At 33.9% G+C, this 19518-nt stretch overlaps 1 protein-coding gene across 1 annotated transcript in view; it reads left to right on the forward strand.

Annotated features, from left to right (window-relative positions):
• Nucleotides 1-19518, forward strand: part of LOC129232435 (protein gooseberry-like) — a 93175-nt gene that overhangs the window by 12262 nt on the left and 61395 nt on the right. The gene's annotated exons all lie outside the window — the stretch shown is intronic.

Genomic DNA, 19518 nt, shown 5'->3' on the forward strand with positions numbered 1-19518 from the left:
TACACCTTTTATCTCCATTACAAATACGTTAAAATTATCATCCTCCAAAAAGGGCATCTCTCTCTCTCTGTGCCTCTGGCCTTTCTTCGTTATTTTTAATCCCTGCATCAAAAAGAATGGGGTTTCAAGTTTGGCGTGTGTGTCTATCTGTGACGTCATAGTTCTTGAACGGATGAACTAAGTCCCCTATATATTGGGGGATATAGTTCATAAGTTCCTCTAGAGCCCTATTTATATAGCGGCTGTAGGTTGAACCAAATTCGGCAGTTTCCTTGCATGTTTCAGTAGCCGTCCGAGAGTGTTCTTAGCCTCTGGCCCACGGGTCATATGTGGCCGTTGTTAGGTTTGATATTACAAATTAAAATATATGTTATGGAACCAGATGGAACGGATCATCTTCATTCGGTATCAAAAATAAGTGTTGCAAATTTCAAGCCAAACTATTAGGAATTGCTCTTCAAAACGCAGATGGAAACTTCGTATTAATCAATTAAACATGTTGTGCTGTCAAAAACTTCTTAAATCGCTTTGTTTTTTCTTTTCTATGTTATTCCGAAAATAATTAATACATATTTAAATTTTAAATGCTTACTGGTTCGCAAGATTCATCTTCATAAGAGTTGGGGCTTTCAGGGGTTTATTATTATTATTATTATTATTATTATTTTATTTTTTTAAGGCACCACTATTCTTAGCTACGACTCATCTGAGTTGGCTTTTTTTAAAGTTGTAGTTTGATATTAATTGTTATATAATGGTGATGTTTGCTGCGTCAAATTTGCATCCTAATACAGTTGAACTGACTTATAACGAGTGTAATTTCAGGTGGGGGAGGGGAGTTTCAGATATTTTCCCAATAGAAACCGATTTCAGTACATATTAGAGCTATTAAAATTTGATACTTTTAACAACTTATTCATCAATGGCTGGAGAAGAAATGGTTTTACATTTTTGCTAAAGAAAGTACTAAAAACAAGGAAGCCCTAATTTCTTAAGGAGGGGGGGGGGGGTCAGATATTTTCCTCATGGTTTAGCAAGATATTTTCTCAACAGAAACTGATTTCAATACAGATTAGAGTTATTAAAGTTTGATATTTTTAACAACTTATTCATTGATGGCGGGGAAGAAATGGTTTTACATTTTTGTAAAGAAAGTACAAAAAGCAAGGAGGTTCAGATTTCTAAAGGGGGGAGGGACTTGAGCCCCCACTTGCCCCCCCCCCCATATGGGTGCCTATAGACCGTGATATTTGTTCGCTATTACCGATTGCTCGTTAAAAAAAACGTAAAAACTTATTCATACTTGCTGTGTGCTGTAATATCTTTCCATTAACAAAAACTTTGGTTCAACTTGCTTCAGCAATTTTGTCTCTTTCTTGTGTTGTTTTGCATAAAGTGAAACCTGTCTACAACAATACTGTCTACAACAATAAACCTGTCTATAACGATATTTTCCTTGTTCCCAAGCAAAATGGCAGGAAAAATAATCAAACTGTCTAAACGATAACCTGTCTACGACAATATTTTTTTAGTTTCCTACAGTATCATTGTAGACAGATTTTACTGTATTAACATTAACAGTAATCGAGTATGTTGTGGATTGTTCATCTACAAATTTTTCAAAATAATTCTTTATCTTAGTCGCTGCTTTATTTTTTTCACCTTCATTAGCTTGAATTTGTGCTAAGCTATCCTCAGAAGGGATAACACTGGTATCAACTTTTATAAAAACTTCAACTTCTGCTGAACCCCACAAATTAAGCACAAGGACCCTCATCCCTTGTTTTTACGATGACTCATATGACACATCACTAACTTATAATGTACTACAAAATTTTAAAAGAACTTCCAAGAAAGACTAAGCTAAGTCAATAGAAATGTTATGAATGACAAAATATATGGCTCGATATAAGAGGGGTTTGCTCGTTAGGGACCATTCATTAATTACGTAATGGTCCCGAGAGGGAGGGGCGGGTTGGAAAAATCTGTGTATACCCTAGCGTGGGGGGGGGGGGGCTAAGACCCATTCTTACGTAATATTTTCCAAGACGATATTTTATATCAGAAATCGCGCGGTCAAGCGGTTTGGCGGGGATCATATTTCATTTGCTTCTGATAGGTAAAAAAATATGAGGATGAGTTGATTTTTACTTGTTATTCAAAGAATGAATAGTGTAAAATATAATAAAAGAATAGCACTAATGTATTGCATGTTTTATTTTTAATTAGTACCTGCATTAAAAAAAAACGAGCTGATGTGTGCCTCATATGACTTCCTTTTACTCCACTTTAATGTCATTTTCCCATTATTGGCAATTTTAATGTGATTCAATAGTTTAATCTCTAAATATTAAAAACGATGGCCAAATTAAAACCAGATAAAAAAAAAATCGCCAAATTTTCCGCCAAGTTGGCGACAAAACTTGGCGACCAAAAGACTGGCGATATATCGCCAAGTGTCCGCCAAATTGTAACACCACTTAAGTTTGCATTGATATTAACAATGATTTCCCCCCAAAAAGGTGCAAAAGACCCCCTTAGGAACATCCGAAAGCAACCAAAAGGGGAGGTGCACAACTAGACCCCACTACGAGTCTATGTACCAAATTTCAACTTTCCAGGACATACCATTTTTGAGTTATGCGAGATACATACGCACATACGCACATACACACATACGCACATACATACAGACGTCACGAGAAAAGTCGTTGTAATTACCTCGGTGATGGTCAAAATGGATATTTCGCGTGTCTATACATTCTTAGGCACTTTTCCGCATGTGGTCGAATCGAAAAAAAAACTCAACATTCATTTGGGGGTGAGCAAAATGGAAATTAAGGGCGATTTTTGAGTGAAAATTTTTTCGCGAATACAATACTTCCTTTTTTGTAAAAGGAAGTAAAAAGTCGAAAAACCCACTCAGTCCAGACGATTGATCTGAATTGATCTCGTTTTTAACTGTTTTAATTTGTTTTTTTTGAAATTAATTTAAAACTTGTCGATCATTATTTTGAAAGTGTTATTGGTTTGAAGAGTGTATAACTGATTTATGTTTAAGATTATTAAAAAACTTACTTTTAACTACTGATAAATGGCATTCCAAAGACTAGATAATGATCTAATAATACAATGGTAATCTGTAGTTGACAGTAATTAAATAATCTAACTTATCTGTTGAAAAATAAAAATCTTGGATTTTCGTCCTTCTGGGAGTTTTAGTGTAACTGATTCTCTTTTCTAACAACCATTTATTAATTTGAAAAACGAAATGGAATCTTCCGTAAGAATAGCGGGGAGGGGTTTGAAAAAACTTACGCACCCTTACATGGGGGGAAGGGTCAAAAATTGCCGAAATCTTCCTTATGTAGTTAATGACTGGCCCCTTAAAAGCAAGCTATGCTCCCATAGACTTAGCATTATGCACAGACCAAGTATTTCTGATTTCCTCGCTTTTTCCGGGTTCTCGTAAAATCAGGGCTCTTTATAAGCGAGTTGAACTGTATAGTAGGTTTGTGAACTTATACTAACTAATTCTTGGCGTTTTTTTCCATGAATTTTCAACTTACTTTCTTCAACTAATTTATGAAATACTAGTGGCACCCGCACGGCTTCGCCCGTAATACAAAAATTAAAGGTCTTTTGGTTCGCTTGTATATTTACAAATAATGTATGGTGAATTTTCTCGCCAATAGGCTTGTACCGACGTTACGGTTCCACGCTATGATAATTTCGTATCTCGCCAATTGGCTTGTGCCCATGTTACGATTCCACGTTATGATGATTTCGTAATTTATGATAGTTTTTTTCTTAAAATTGGAATAAAAAAAGAACCACATCGAATTTTCGAAAAATCGCTTCAAGGTGCACACCCCCATGCTACATACTAACTTTGTGCCAAATTTCATGAAAATCGGCCGAACGGTTTAGGCGCTATGCGCGTCACAGACATCCTACAGATATCCTACAGACATCCTACAGACATCCAGACATCCTCCGGACAGAGAGACTTTCTGCTTTATTATTAGTAAAGATGAGGCAGTGAGAAGCAAAGGGATGAAAGTGGGTTTTTTTAAGTTTTGAGTAAAACGCGTATAAAGATTACGTCCTAGATAGGCTCCCATTGATTTTTTTTTCTAAATCATGTTGTGCATCAGAACTTATCAGAGCTACTGGTTCTACCTCTTGCCCCAAGACAGAGGAGGGGTTCACTTATCATTTGAAATAGTTATATCCAAGTTTTTAAATTTTAATTAAATCGCGAATTGCTTTCTTCAAAAAGTGTCAGCAAAAAAAAAAAAATAAATATATGTCTGTTGGAATTTAGAGCATAACTAGTTCTTTATTATCTATCCTTCGCCTCAAGTTTTAAGAGAAGTTAAAATAAATTGTTATGAGGAAACGCATCAAGTTCTCCCGTTTCTTTTCTTTGAACTTTTATGCCAGCGTTAGTTTTTTTTTCTTTATTTCAAGCATAATAAATGCACTAGTTTATGGAGTCTCTATTTAAATAAATAATACCCTTGATTGACAAAAGTACTGATGGCCGAATGTCAAATTTTAACCTCTTTTTTATTGAAAGCTTCAAACTTAATTATACTTTCTTTAACTTCTCCATAACAAATGTAGTGTTTAAAATGTCAAATTTCAAGTATAATTTCACGTAAAGCAGCATATAAAACTCTTTTCTGCTTTGCTTGAAATTTGCAGCCCAATAACGATACTTTTTTTTTTTTAATTTTCCAACATTCTACTTCTTTTTTGCAAAAGAGAAAAGTATATAACTTTATTTCTTCAACTATTTTTGAAATTCGGAAATAATATTTGGTTACCAATTTGTAGAAAAAAAAAAAAAAAAAAACACCAGCTGTTTCCGGATTTGATTAAAATAAAAATCTCGATTATTTCTTTTGCTATTTCGCAACAAAGATGACACGTTTTCCTCTGAACTTTTAATTGCTCTGAGAGAAGAAATGAATTTAATTTGTTGCTCTACTATTCAATTACGAAAATATCACTTTTTAAAAAGCATTTGCTAATTTTTCATATCCGTTTAAAAATTCGTTTCATTATTTTCTTTAGTATTTCACGACAGTATCATTTTTATCTGTTTTCTTAAATCTATTTGAAAACCTATTGAAATTTATTGAAATTTGGTTCGGTATTGATTTACATCCAAGTTATAATATTTTTATCACAACTATCCCTCTCATTTATTTTGCATTTCTACTTTAAATATTTTATTTACTTTTTTTTAAATCAAAAAGTCATATTATTTTATGTAACTATTATCTTAATTTATTCTACATTTTTCGTCAATTAAATATTTCCTTTACTATTTTTCTACATCTTAGGTTACTATTTTTGACGATTCCTATCATTTTTTTCTGCAGTTTCTGTCTAACATTTACTTTGCTTTTTGTTACATCAAAGTTATAATATTACATATAACTATTCCCCTTATTTATTCTCATTTTTCGTTTAAATATTTTACTAAACTTTCTGTTGCATAAAATTTATCATATTTATATAACTACTTATTCCTATTATTTTATTTTATGCATTTCCATTTCACATATTTCCTTTCCTTTTTTGTTACATCAAAGTTGTCACACTTTTATCATAGTTGGGGCATTCCACGGTATTTTTGACATTTATGTAGAGTCCGTAACGTGACCTTTTTTGCCATAACTTTTTATTTTACTGTTTGATTAGCATAATATTTTATTTTGATCTTTTCCTACCAACACACCAGCTCAAATTAAAATAATTTGCAAATCAAACGGTAAATTAAAAAGTTATGGCAAAAAAAGGTCACTTTACGAACTCTACATAATGTCAAAAATACCGTGGAATGTCCCAGTTATTAATCTAATTTAATATTCATTTGCACTTTTAATATTACCCTTAATATTACCTATTTTACTACAACTAAATAAAATGGTTTTGACTATTCCTCTCATTTTTTGCTCGTTTCCAGTATAATATTTTATTTACACTTTTTTCACATAAAAATTATATTTTTTCCTGTTTTCCTCATTTTTTTTCAACGTTTTCGATTAAAATAAAGTTTAAAAAAATTTCAAAATCACAACTCTTTCTCGAATTTATTTCTGCATTTTCTGGTCTAAAAATTTCAGGAACTCTTTTATTACAAATGCACCACATTATCACTTGAATTATTCCATTTTTTCTCCTTGAAACTTCAAGTTCAAATATGATTACTCCGCTCTTTTGCTAGAAGGTGTTATAATTTTTTCTTGTTCTTCCAAGTTGAGTGTGAAATTTCAAATCGAATTTCCATACAAGCTCCCTCTTTCCCCAAGAAACGGAATCATTCTAAATTGTATTCCACGTTCTAATGAGGGCTCAACCTGGAATAGAGCACTTGATAAGAACTCCCACGTCGCGAAGATGCGATGATGCCGATAAGAGAGCATTCCAGATTTCGAATCACAGGAAGCTCAGAGTGAAGGGAATGTCCGGACCCTTGCGGTAGCAGCTATCGCTTGCCGGAGATAAGCATCGCGGCGGGAACTTCCTACATTCGATACACCTTTCGCGTTAGAACGCAGTTTTCGAAGCTTTTATTTAGGGTCTGCATTATATATAAAGTGTTTCGGCTCAAGGGTGATGTACTAAAACTTGGGAGAACTATTTTCAAAATATTTTATGAGTGAGTTTATTAGTGTGTATGTGTGTACTTAGTGCTGACCAAATTATTAGACAAAAAGAGAGAGAGAGAAAGAAATAAAAAGGAGAAAATAACGAAAGCAAAAGTAATGGGGGGGGGGGGGGGAATGCAAAAGGAAAAAAAGAAAAGATAATCTTTTTCTGTGAAATAAAACTTTTCGCAAGTAAAGATAGCTGCCAGGCTTTAGAACAAAATAACTTATTTATTTTTAAAAAATTATTTTTTTTTCTTTTTGAGCAATCACGATTGCTTATTGTTCTCACTTGACTGTTTTGATGTCCTTTGATTTTATTTTCCCACCGCCACCCTCCGCACCATCACCATCGACCGGCTCCTCACGATGCTGCTCCTATAGCGAAAGCCGTCTCCAGGTTGCATCCATGTCCTACACACACACGCGCATACATACACAACTGCACACACACACAAACACATACACACATACACCTACACACACATTCATGCCTGCACACAGACACAAACACATATGCCTACACACACATACACATACCCCCCCCCCACACACATTCATACACACAACTACCCACACACTTATGCCAACACACATGCCTACACACACATACACATACCCCTACACACACACACATCCCCCCCCCATACAAACACACACGCCTACATACACACACTCGTGATTGCGAAAAACATAATTTGAATTCAAGATGTCAAAATTCAATTTTTTTTTTGTGTAATTTCTAAGCTTTAAAGCTAATTACTGCATGCCTTCTCTATCTTCTTACTCCTGTGCTTCACATGTTTCTTTCATCACCAACTTTGAGGAAATCCTGTATTCTTGTTTTGCCACTCCCACGTAGATTTTATCTTTGCCTTTTGTCAAAATACACATGCTACTGATTTGCTGCAAATGATTTTGTTTACCGCCCATGTAAAGTCTTCTCGATTTTGTTAGTTTCTATAATCAGGACACGATTTCATTTTGAGAAATGCTCAAGCCAAATATCTGATAACTTTTAGAATTTAAATAAAAAAATATTAAAATCTTTATTCACAATGAGGTTTTAATGGGACTCGGTAACCTGTATACGCGTAATGATAAATGTACATTTTTCTCAAAAAGTTTAAATGATAGAAACTTAAGAATTTTCGGGTTTTATAAGAGATATCGAAGAGTCTTACTAAAGTGAAATTTTAAGGTAATTCTGTTTATTTCTTAATTTATTGAATTTTAACCAATAAAAGAATTTTGAACGAAAAAAAAAAAACACAATTTTCAATTATTAAAACAGCTGTTTAAACTAGAAGTCTTAAAGCAAACATTTCACTTCAGTAAAATTGTGAATACATAAATGAAATGTGGTGAAAATTTCAAAGCAATATGTAAAGTAGTTTTTTCGAAAAAGGAACATGCGGGTGATTCTCAAAAATCCTTACAATGTTATGTCCCAAGGAGCCTAACACAATTATTGCTTGTCCTAGAATTTTTTTCTTTTTACTTTCTTCTATATCTAACATATAGAAAAAAGTATTGGATTCGTGCAAATTTTCGAATTTTGACGGATTCGAACGTTTTTGAGGTGTGCTGAGTCCATTTCGACCACTTTTGGAAAATGTGTGTGTGTGTGTATGTGTCACGTATGTGTGTGACCAGCTTTTTGTGGCCGCTTTACAGCAAAAACTACCGCATGAAATTGAACGAAATTTAGTACACATATGTGCCCCTATGTGAACTTGTGACCGTTGGTTTTTGGCGCGAATTCCTTCAAGGGGGGTGGAGCAATGGGACGTTTCTTGAGTTATGCGTGCCTGCTATTCCCCAGGAAGTAACTGGCGGAATTAAACAAAATTTGGTCCACATGTTGCCTCTAACAGGTACAGGTGCTGATTCAGTTTTGGTGTCAATAACTCAAACGGGGGTTGAGCTATAGAATGTTTTTTGTCGTCAATTGTGACTGCTGTATCTCAAAAACTAATGAACGGAATCAAACAAAAATGTATCGACAAGTATATCTTAGAGGGTATAAGAGCTGATTCTATTTTGGGCGTCAACAGCTGAAAAGGGGTTGGCGCAATCTAACGTTCTTTTTTTTTTCCATTGTGAGTGCCCTATCTCAAGAAGTAATGCTACGTTCTGGAAGAAATTTGGAATCAATGTGAATCCATATGTAACTTGGTGTTGGTTTAATTTTGGTCCCAATCGCTCCATAGGGGTGGTGATTTTTTTTTGCGAATAAAAATATTTTTATTAATGCAACAATAAGAAAGATAAATCGTAATAGATTGTCGTCTGCGTATTTCTCGTGATTTTAATTGTATGGAAATGATCGGAAATATCTCAATGATTTAAAATTTTTAACTGTTGCCATCTTATGTTTGTTAACAAATAAAATATTTGTAATTAATTCAAGCAAGGCTTTTAAAATAACTTTCAATTTTCGCTCTTTGCTTTGCGTTTGCGATAAATCGGGAATGAGGATGGTCGTCAAGTTTTGGCGCGTGTAATTTTGTTTTCGTTAGAAATATTGCTTCCTTGTCAAGCATGGGGAGGGATCAGAATTATAAAAAAGACATAGAAGAAAGTTTCGTGATGGCCACAACATACTAGTTTTAATAACTTGAAGTGACTTTTCCGATGTTATTCCACTCTTATTAAAACAATAACTCACATATTTTTTCCTACAAAATTTTTTGAATAACCAGAAAGTTACTCTTTTGACGTGTCGCCATTCGATTCACAAATATACTTAAATTATTTAAAAATTGCATGTCAACGTTCCACAAATTTAATTTGTAGTATTACGTTCATGCTTAAAGGTGTAAAATGACATCCTTTAAATAAATTTAATTGTTTAAATAGTCAAGAGACATCATTTTAAAGTTTGTCCCCAAGCTTCATGTCATTCTCCTGTCTGAGGAATGAATTCAATTATTATAGATTTTTTTTTAAAAAAAGAATGTTTCATTTGCAGTGCTGTACAAATTGTAATTATCACGATTTTGTTGGATTCCTTGAGTATTTTGTTGATATGATTTGTCTGCTGTTCTTACTAAAACTTTGAAGTTCAAAAATAGGTATGTAACATTTTTGCTGTCATTCTCCTGGATACAATTTCTCTGTGTTAAAGAAAAACTAATAATTCTACTCATAGTGTGTAGTTGAGTTAAGAGATTGGAATAGAGAAATAACATTATTTACCCTAAATATACTCCTGGGCTTCCGAAATAGGAAAATTACAAGGAAAATATCATTCTCCTGTCGCAAAAAAATGTCATACTCCTGGCGGAAAATAAAGTCATTCTCATAGCATTATTTATAACGCACTGGTAAAGCATTTAGTAGAATAGAATTTGTTTCCAAAACATTATTTAGAAAATAAGATTATTATTTTAAAAATAACTGAATTTGGCAAACGATAAACAAAAAATGTAGCAGATGAGAAATTCTCTTTATTTAATCTTTATTTATTTATTTATTTATCACTTTTTTTTCTTGTTCAGACGAATGTTTCAAAAAGAGATTTCTTGGTTATACAGTTTTTAAGTTTTAATTTTGCTCTAATAGGTTAATGATGTTGCTTTAAATTCTGAATTAGTTAAATTAAAGTAGGTCTTTCCAGAACTAGGTAAATACTTTTCTGAACTGGAGAATTCGACGCAACAAAAAATAGAACTGAATGTGAAAATTGTAATTAACTTGCTGGTTTAGAATTTAAGGGTAGCAATTGAAAAACTTTTTTTTTTTTGTTAAAATAACTGTCCATTGTTCGGAGTGTAAGATATTAAGTGCAAATAATATGGAAAAACGTAATAAAGGGACCAAGACTCGAAGAAAAGTTCGTTATTGGGGAATGTCCGTTAAGGGAGGTTTTCATAGATTTTGTTTTGTCATGCCATAACATACTTTTGGTTTAGTGTTACAGTTATTTCTCTATTACTATAATTAAATATTTGATAACCTTCGATGAATCTTACTATACTTGTCACTACTCCTGGATGGGCGAAAATTTGATCCCCTGTTTTGAGGGTTGTAGCATACTTAAAGTGAGTTCCCTCTATTTTCCCCTTAATAAGTTTCTAACAAAGAATAAGTAAAAAAAATTTCAGATTTTTTGAAGCATTTTTATTTTTAAAATATTTTTGATTGGAAAATATCTGATTTTTGGAGAATCATCCATGAGTTTTTTAAATTAACGTTATGAGAAAATCATGTTTCAAAGTAAAGTTTTAGTTTTTTTTTTTTAATTCATTAATTCCTCATTAATATTTAAATTGAGTTAATCTAAGTTGAAACATGAATTTGGTGTCGCTTAAAAGCTCTTGATTTGAACATTTTGAATAAATGAAAACGGAAAAAATATTTTTCTTTAAGGTATTAGGGTTCCAACTCCCCTTACATTTGTTTACGGGGTATGGGACAGGTGGCTTGAATCTGCCTTTGCTTCTAATACTCCTAGCATACTTGAAGTTTTGAGGGAATGTCTGTGCTAAGTCGTCGAATGCAAAACCGGAAGAAATATATCGTTCGTGATTCTGCTCGATAATTTTTCACGCCTTTCAGTTATGGTTTATATCACCCACGAGACAAGAACCTTCTAGTTCCTGGGCTTGTTAAAAAAATGCGATTCAGGAATCAGTAGTTTCCATTTGAAAATATAGCCTACAAGAATTTTTTTTAAGGCGTGAAAATGCTCCTTGACATTTTTTAGAGGAATGAAATTAATTTTAGAGGCGTAAAATAAGGATCTCAACTTTAAACACGATTTACTCGAAACTTTTAAATAGTCCACTTACATCTCCTTGCTTCTCACTGCCTCAACTAAAATTTCATTTTTCTAAAAAAATAAAAATCTTACGTAAAATTGATAATATCTAATCCTTTTACTAATATCGAGTTACGTTCAATATTTCAAATTACTTCGTGCTTCGTAATTCAATTTTTCAGAGGTCACCTTTTACCTCCATTTTACCACTAAGTACCTTTTCCACATTGTAAATGTATGTGCTGGAAGGGGGGGGGGGGATTACTTTGGATTCTTTCACAAATGATGCCCCGCTTTGAAAGGGGGGGGGGGTGAAATTGTAAAAATTTGTGACATGGACGGGTGAAGGGAGTGGATGACAAGAAATGTGACATCATGTATTTTTCGTTGAAATAAAAACATTTTCCAAAGCAATATTTTCATATAAATGACGTCAAAGTTTTGAAAGAGAGGGGAGTAGGTTTGGGGAAGTGTGACGCTTTGTGAGAACGGGGGGGGGGGGGAGAAATCAATTATGTTGAAAAAAAAATTTTTTTTAAACATTTATGACAGCTCTTTCTCCTGGTAATCTTTATCTAGCTCTGGCCCCAGTGGCGCACACAGGAATTTTACAAGGGGTGGTTCCAAGGCCAAGAGCCTCATTCTCATATCATACACCAATATGCCGTCAAACATATTGGCTTGATTTTATCGATTATCGGGAACGAAAAACAGTAAAAATAAATTATTGAGATTAAATTAGCATTTTTAAATGAAAATACTTAAATAAATAACCAGAGAGCAAACTAATGTATGCTTTTATTTTTCTCATATTTGAAAAATGGATTCAAGTTCATAGAATCTCTTTTTAATCTGTAATTACAAAACTGAAAACATGGTTATTTCAGTGTATTCATTTATAATCATCGTTCTGCTTCTTACAAGCTATTCGTTATAGGAAAAGTGCACAACATTAAAAAAAAATATTTCAACATGAGGATTTTATTTTTTCACATATTACAACTGAAAGTATTGTTAACTTTGTTTGAAATTATACTACGTACAAAATAAGTAGAATCATAATCAATCGGGGGAAAAAAGCAAGACCTATGGGGAGGGGTCCGGACCCCCTGGACTCCTCCCTTGTGTGCGCCACTGTCTGGCCCTGATTATGGCTAGGGCAAACTAGACCCAGGCCCAGAGTTCTCCCTCTCTCTCTTCAAAAGTTGGATTATATATAATTGAATTTGCATAGGCTTTAAATGTAAAATTACTTAAACCAAAATACTTCTTAAAATATGTGACACTTTGTGAGATAGGTGGGAGGGAGTCAAACATGTTGAAACAAAAATGTGACATCATTTATGACAGCCCTTTCTCCAATTAATATTCATCGAGGTCAAACCCTGATTAAGGCAAGGGCCAACTCAACCCCAGCCCAGAGTTTCCCTTTTTTACTTTCTTCTATATCTAATATATAGAAGAAAGTATTGGATTCGTGCAAATTTTCGAATTTCGAATTTTGACGGATTCGAACGTTTTGAGGTGTGCTGAGTCCATTTCGACCATTTTTGGAAAATGTCTGTCTGTCTGTGTGTGTGTGTGTGTGTGTGTGTATGTATGTGTGTGTGTATGTATGTGTGTCACGTCTGTGTGTGACCAGTTTTTTGTGGCCACTCTACAGCAAAAACTACCGCATGAAATCGAACGAAATTTGGTACACATATGTGCCCCTATGTGAACTTGTGCCCATTGGTTTTTGGCGCGAATTCCTCCAAGGGGGGTGGAGCAATGGGACGTTTTTCGAGTTACGCGTGCTTGCTATTCCTCAGGAAGTAAATGGCGGAATCAAACAAAATTTGGTCCATATGTTGGTATTAACAGGAACAGGTGCTGATTCAATTTTGGTGTCAATAACTCAAACGGGGGTTGAGCTATAGAACGTTTTTTGTCGTCAATTGTGACTGCTGTATCTCAAGAAATAATGAACGGAATGAAAGAAAAATTTATCGGCAAGTAGCCCTTAGTGGGTATAAGAACTGATTTTATTTTTGTGTCAACAGCTAAAAAGGGGGTAGCGCAATCACCCGTTCTTTTTTTCCATTTTGAGTGCCCTATCTCAAGAAGTAATGCTACGTTCTGGTTGAAATTTGGAATATATGTGAATCCATATGTAAACAGGCTTTGGTTCTATTTTGACGCCGATCGCTCCAAGAGGTGTTGATTTTTTTTTTGCGAATAAAAATATTTTTATTAATGCAACAATAAGAAAGATAAATTGTAATAGATTGTCGTCTGCGTATTTCTCGTGATTTTAATTGTATGGAAATGATAGGAAATATTATCCCAATGATTTAAAATTTTTAACTGTTGCCATCTTATGTTTGTTAACAAATAAAATATTTGTAATTAATTCAAGCAAGGCTTTTAAAATAACTTTCAATTTTCGCTCTTTGCTTTGCTTTTGCAATAATTCAGACATTGGGATAGTCGTCAAGTTTTTGCATGTGTCATTTTGTTTTTGTTGGGAACATTGCTTCCTCGTCAAGCATGGGGAGGGATCAGAAAAAAAAAAAAAAAAGAAAGAAAAATATAGAAGAAAGTTTCGTGATGGCCACAACATACTAGTTTTTCAATGTAATAGGTTTTTAATCTGAAATCGCTAAAGGCAAAATATTGTTGAATTTTAACTTTTTCTTTAATTTTTTTAATGTTTGTGTTCTAAATAAAACATTCGGTTTTTCTGCACAACAAGATTTCTTCTATAATTAGATTAAAATCATATTGCCAGTTTGTTGAAGTAGAGTAAATATTGCAATAATTTACAATTCGCAATTCCCACATTTTTACAAATAAGGAGCATATTGAAGAAATAGATAAATATTACTATATATGGGTGTTAATAGGCTCATAAAATGCATACTAAAACACAAAATCTTTAAAAAACATATCGTGTTGATGCAATAAGGGAAGGATGTTATGTTGCTTAGAAAAAGGGGAAAAGAGAGGGCGCTTAGCCAGGGGGAAGGTTTTGAGGTCATAAACTCTTCCCAGAACCCTTGGTTTTAATACATTGCCCAATCCTAATACGGTAGCTTATGTATATACTAGCGGCATCGCACGGCTTTGCCTTTGCCCCTTAGAAAAATCAAAAGGTCATTTGCTTCACCTGTATACTTACAAATAATGGATGATGAATTTCTCGCCAATTGTCTATGTTCATTTGCTCGCTCGTGTTATGGTAATTTGCTCGTCCACGTCATGGTAATTTACAATTTGCTTGTCCATGTTATGGTAATTGCTCATCCACGTTATGGTAATTTGCTCGTCCACGTTACGGTAATTTGCTCTTCCACGTTCTGGTAATTTGCTCGTCCGCGTTCTGGTAATTTTCTCCTCCACGTTATGATAATTTGCTCGGTAAAATGTTCTTAAAATTGAAATAGAAAAAGAACAAAATCGAATTTTTGAAAAATCGCTTCGAGGTGCACACCCCCATGCTACAAACAAATTCTGTACCAAATTTCATCAAAATCGGCCGAACGGCCTAGACGCTATGCGCGTCATAGAGATCCAGACATTTAGCTTTATTATCAGTGAAGATAAGGGCAGAAATTTATAAAACCCTCACCCGGATGGTATATTCTGGTTGCGCTTCTGGGAGGGTCTGGATGAACACTAGGCACAGAGCCCCCTACGGTTTGATTGGGCCCTAATCAAGGCTTCAAGGCCCCGAATTTTCATGACGTCTTTTACGCATGCTCTCCCTTGAACGACATGAAGATAAAGAGTGAAACTATTGTTTCCGATAGATGGCAGCACTGCTGAACTTGAATTAAATAAACAGCAAAACAAGCAATGATCATCATTCACCGGGATGAAAGAACTCCCAGGTTAAAAGTTCTTTAAAGGGAGAACATAAAACTGATTTATTTTTTCTCGAATCCATGCCGACAAAGGCGCTGTACTTTACATCAGTCGAAAACTTCGCCTGGAAGTGCGATTTGTTTTGTAATAGCACTGCTGTTTATTGTGGTTCTGAATTTAATTCTCTGAAGAATAGAACGCGTCATTGTCGCTTTTCGGGTAAATTTGCAGGATTAACTATTGGAGGTGTAGTTATGGTGGAAGTGGTTACGAATATACGTGTTTTGCTTCATAAATCGTTCAATAACATACGACCGAAAATTTCATTTGTCGGATGGTAATTAAGTTCTAGTTTTTCACAAAGGAAATTTAATGCAAGTACATATTCTGTTTTTAACTTAGTATAAGAGCACAAGTATTAAATTACATGTTTCAATATAGGAATTCATTAAAGAAACATATATTTGAATACAACGAATTGATTTTAGATTTAAAAAATAATAGTTTAAAAAAACCAAAAAAAAAAAAAAAATCACACTTTAGTAGCAATATGAAATAAAAAGTAAAACAATAATCTTTGAACGTTAAGTATTATAAAATAATTTACTAAACAATTAACTTTAATGTAAAAAAAAAGTGGGGTGCTGTCTATTTACATTTTTGCAAGGACAACAAATGAAAGAAGTTTAAGACAACTAATATGAAGCCCCCAGGCTTTTTTTTTACATAAAATCATGCATAACATCCTTAATTTTTAACTTTTTAGTTCATATTGCTTCAAAAGCGTGTTTTTTTTTTTTTTTGGTTTTTTTAAACTATTAATATTCTTTTTTTTTCTTTTTAGTTTTACTTGCTTTACGAAAAAATGTTTGTTTTAACAGAATTCGAGATTTTTTATATTCATGAACCCCCCCCCCCCCTCTCGTAAAAAAAAAACTAAAGAATTCGAGCAGCATTCGAAATGGGGTCTCTCGAACTGCAAAAAGAGTAATGAAATTGTAAAAAACGAGCTTTAAAAACGTTCAAATGCTCCGATAAATAGCCTGTCGAAGAATTGTCTAAAACAAAACAAACCAAGTCAGTCATCAATGTATGTTTAATTTTCATTTGAAGGCTTACGTACATTTTGGCATGAAATTAGATAAAAACAAATCTAATTCACGTTCTAACTACCTTGGAACATTAGAATAAATTTTACCTGATGCAGAAAAGTCAGGGGCTTCTATCGATATTTATTACTAGTTTTTGCGAGCATTTTTCGTCGTCATATTAGAGAATTTATGTAAAAATATTGACTAAAATCAAATAAATTAATAATTAATTGTTATGCATTGTGATCGAGTCTGAATTTCAAAACACTCCGAAAGCAGGAAGTGGGCAAAATTTGAGTTGCTAGGTTCCGTTAAAAGATACATGCATACAGGTGAAGATAATAAAAGCGTGTTAAAAAGAGATGTAAAAAAGCTACAAGTTATCGCCTTGTGGCTGGAGCAAAAGCAGAATTGCAAGCAAACACCGAATAGCTCGTTACAGCATCCAGAAGGGCCGTTTCCATGGACACTTTCGACCTCGGAAAAAAACCTGCTTTTCACCGCATTCCGGTTGTTAGCGGGGTTTATGTGGAATTTTTCTACTCCTGCTAGCTTCTGGAGTGAAAGCGGTGTTTCTACCCGGAATGCATTGCGCGAAACAAGTTCGTCTACTAGTCGCTAAGGATGCTGGGTAAAAACCAGTGGCGCAGCCACGGGAGGGGTTTTGGGGTTAAAACCCCTCCCAGAATACAAGCACATTCATTTCCTCCGATAAAATCAAGGGAAAAAAGCAGAGTATAACTGTACTTTTACAATTGGAATAGGTTTCAACAAAATATCTTACTGCTTTTAATGATCGGGAAGCAGACAGAAATTACTTTTCAATTCTCAAATATAAAAGTTGTATTTCATGATGAGCAACCCACGTACCCCCTGGTATAAGATAGCTAAAATAGTGTCGATAAAGCTCTGCAAAGTATTCATGGTCCATCAGCACTTCCATCACTGCACCAATCCTTTTTAGGGACATCTAGGAGAGGAAATCTATACAGAGAGAGAGAGAGCTTACCGCACTACATTGACTGAGGCTCTTTACCAATTCTCATCGAAAGATCGAAACCGTTATTAGCTAGCATTTGACATTCATAAAGACATGAATGTGTTTGAGGAGGAGGTATTAAATGTTCTCGCGAAAAAAACACAAAAAATGAATATAAAATTAACTAATGATAAACATTATGTGTTTTTTCCCACTTTCTTCATTTCATAGTGATATCATTACGAATTATTAGTTGTTTTTAAGCAAGTACATTGAATGAATAATTACTAATCTATAGAAACTCTTTGATATTTAATAATTACGCATTGTTAATGAATGGGAATGAAAGCAACAATTTTCGATTTTCAAAACCCCTCCCAGAAAAAATTTCTGTCTGCGCCACTGGTAAAAACCGCTTTCTCTGGTACAATGGGAGAACCCCTTTTTACATGGAAACGGGGAATTTTTCAATCGGGTTTTTTGCGGACCCAAAGCGGGGATTTACCGGGTCGAAAAGTAAGTTGTGAACGCGGCTAGAGAGTGCAGTTTCACCCTTTTTTGCGAGTATCAATCTGGAATAGCCATAACAGAGCTGACGGCAAAATTAGCTACCAATATGGAGATGTACTCAGTTTCTTTATGAGGTTTTTGCCTTAAGCTCTGTTATGGCTACAATCAACCCTCGTTTATCACGGTTAATTGGTTCCAGACTTTACCGCGATAACTGAATTTCCGCGAAGTAGATTCTGTATATATTTTTCTAATTAGAGCGCATAATACTTACTTACGGCAATTTAAATAGGTTTTTATCATAGTAGAGCCCCCTAGGCATAAAACAGCACCCTTAGCCACCATTACATTTGTATTACTTAACATATTGCACAAAATATGAAAAAATTAGATATGTTAGACGCAATAGATATCACATTGTTAATTATTGGGAAATAAACTATACACACACGCAATTCTTACACACAACTACTAGTTTATGAAAAAACCTCAACTTGTTCGATGATGAATCAATTGCCCGTTAGTGACCGTAGGAGCTCCCGTTCTTCCTCTACATTTAAAAGCTAGTACATTGTTGAACGCCATTTACAGATGTATTTACCCCCTAGTAATAATAGTGATTTATACTTTCCAGTTAGTGTTTAACGGTTAAAATGAGATAGCGATTCCCTACACTTTCTTCGGCGATTTTATACCTCCACTCCCTCTACTAGTGCAACTAGCCATTCAGACTTTACCTTACGTAAAAGACATATAGTTTGTTATTCTTTTGTAGAAAAAAGTTTACACGAGGGCATAAAAAAGGCTAATTACTATATTTGAAAAAAAAAAAAAAACTAGAAAAAAAACCGCGATGTAGTGAAGCCGCGAAAGTCGAAGCGCGAAATAGCGGGGGACGACTGTATTACAGATTGATGAATCCGAACAAAGGCAGTCTCTGGTTACAGTAACGAGCTGTTCGGTATTTGATTGCAAGAGACTTAACGTTCCATTGTACAACGTAAAATAACACATTTAAGCAACTTATACTCTATACTGCCGTGCTAAGTGCAAAAGCTGTATCTGCAGCTGAGTTTAAAACGAGAAATTGCCCTTTAAAGTTGTGTGCTTCGATGCATTTGATTCAGATGAAACTTTTTCAGAATTTTTTAAAAAATATTTCCCATCGACAAATGATCATAAAACATTGTGTTTGGGTAAAATATGTGACAAAGAACCGCCCAGTTACAATAACTCAATTTTGACAAAAAGTGCAGATACGACTTTTGTGCTTAGCACGGCAGTATAGTCATAAATCTGAAATAACTTGCTTTGCATCCAACTTTTCTTGCAAAAAAGTTCCCATTATTATTTACTGTTAAATTTTGTATCAAGATTTTTTTTTTTAATGTAACCAGAAAAGAAAAGAAAGAGTGAGGATAAAAGATTATGTCCTAAAATTAAACCAATTAATATTTCTTTCTTTAAATCCGCCAATAAATGTTCTATTAATATAGGGATATTCAACCACTTGGTCAGCTGACCGGAAATAGGTTCACGGTTCTCAGAAGTTTTTTTTTTTTTTTTGCTTTTGCTAAAAAAAAATCTAAAACTAACAATAATAGTAACAAAATTCCATTTAAAACCTTTGTTCAAATTCTGTGATTTCTTTAAACAATTTTT

The sequence above is a fragment of the Uloborus diversus genome, unplaced genomic scaffold, assembly GCF_026930045.1.
Source record: "Uloborus diversus isolate 005 unplaced genomic scaffold, Udiv.v.3.1 scaffold_12, whole genome shotgun sequence".
Taxonomy (NCBI): domain Eukaryota; kingdom Metazoa; phylum Arthropoda; class Arachnida; order Araneae; family Uloboridae; genus Uloborus; species Uloborus diversus.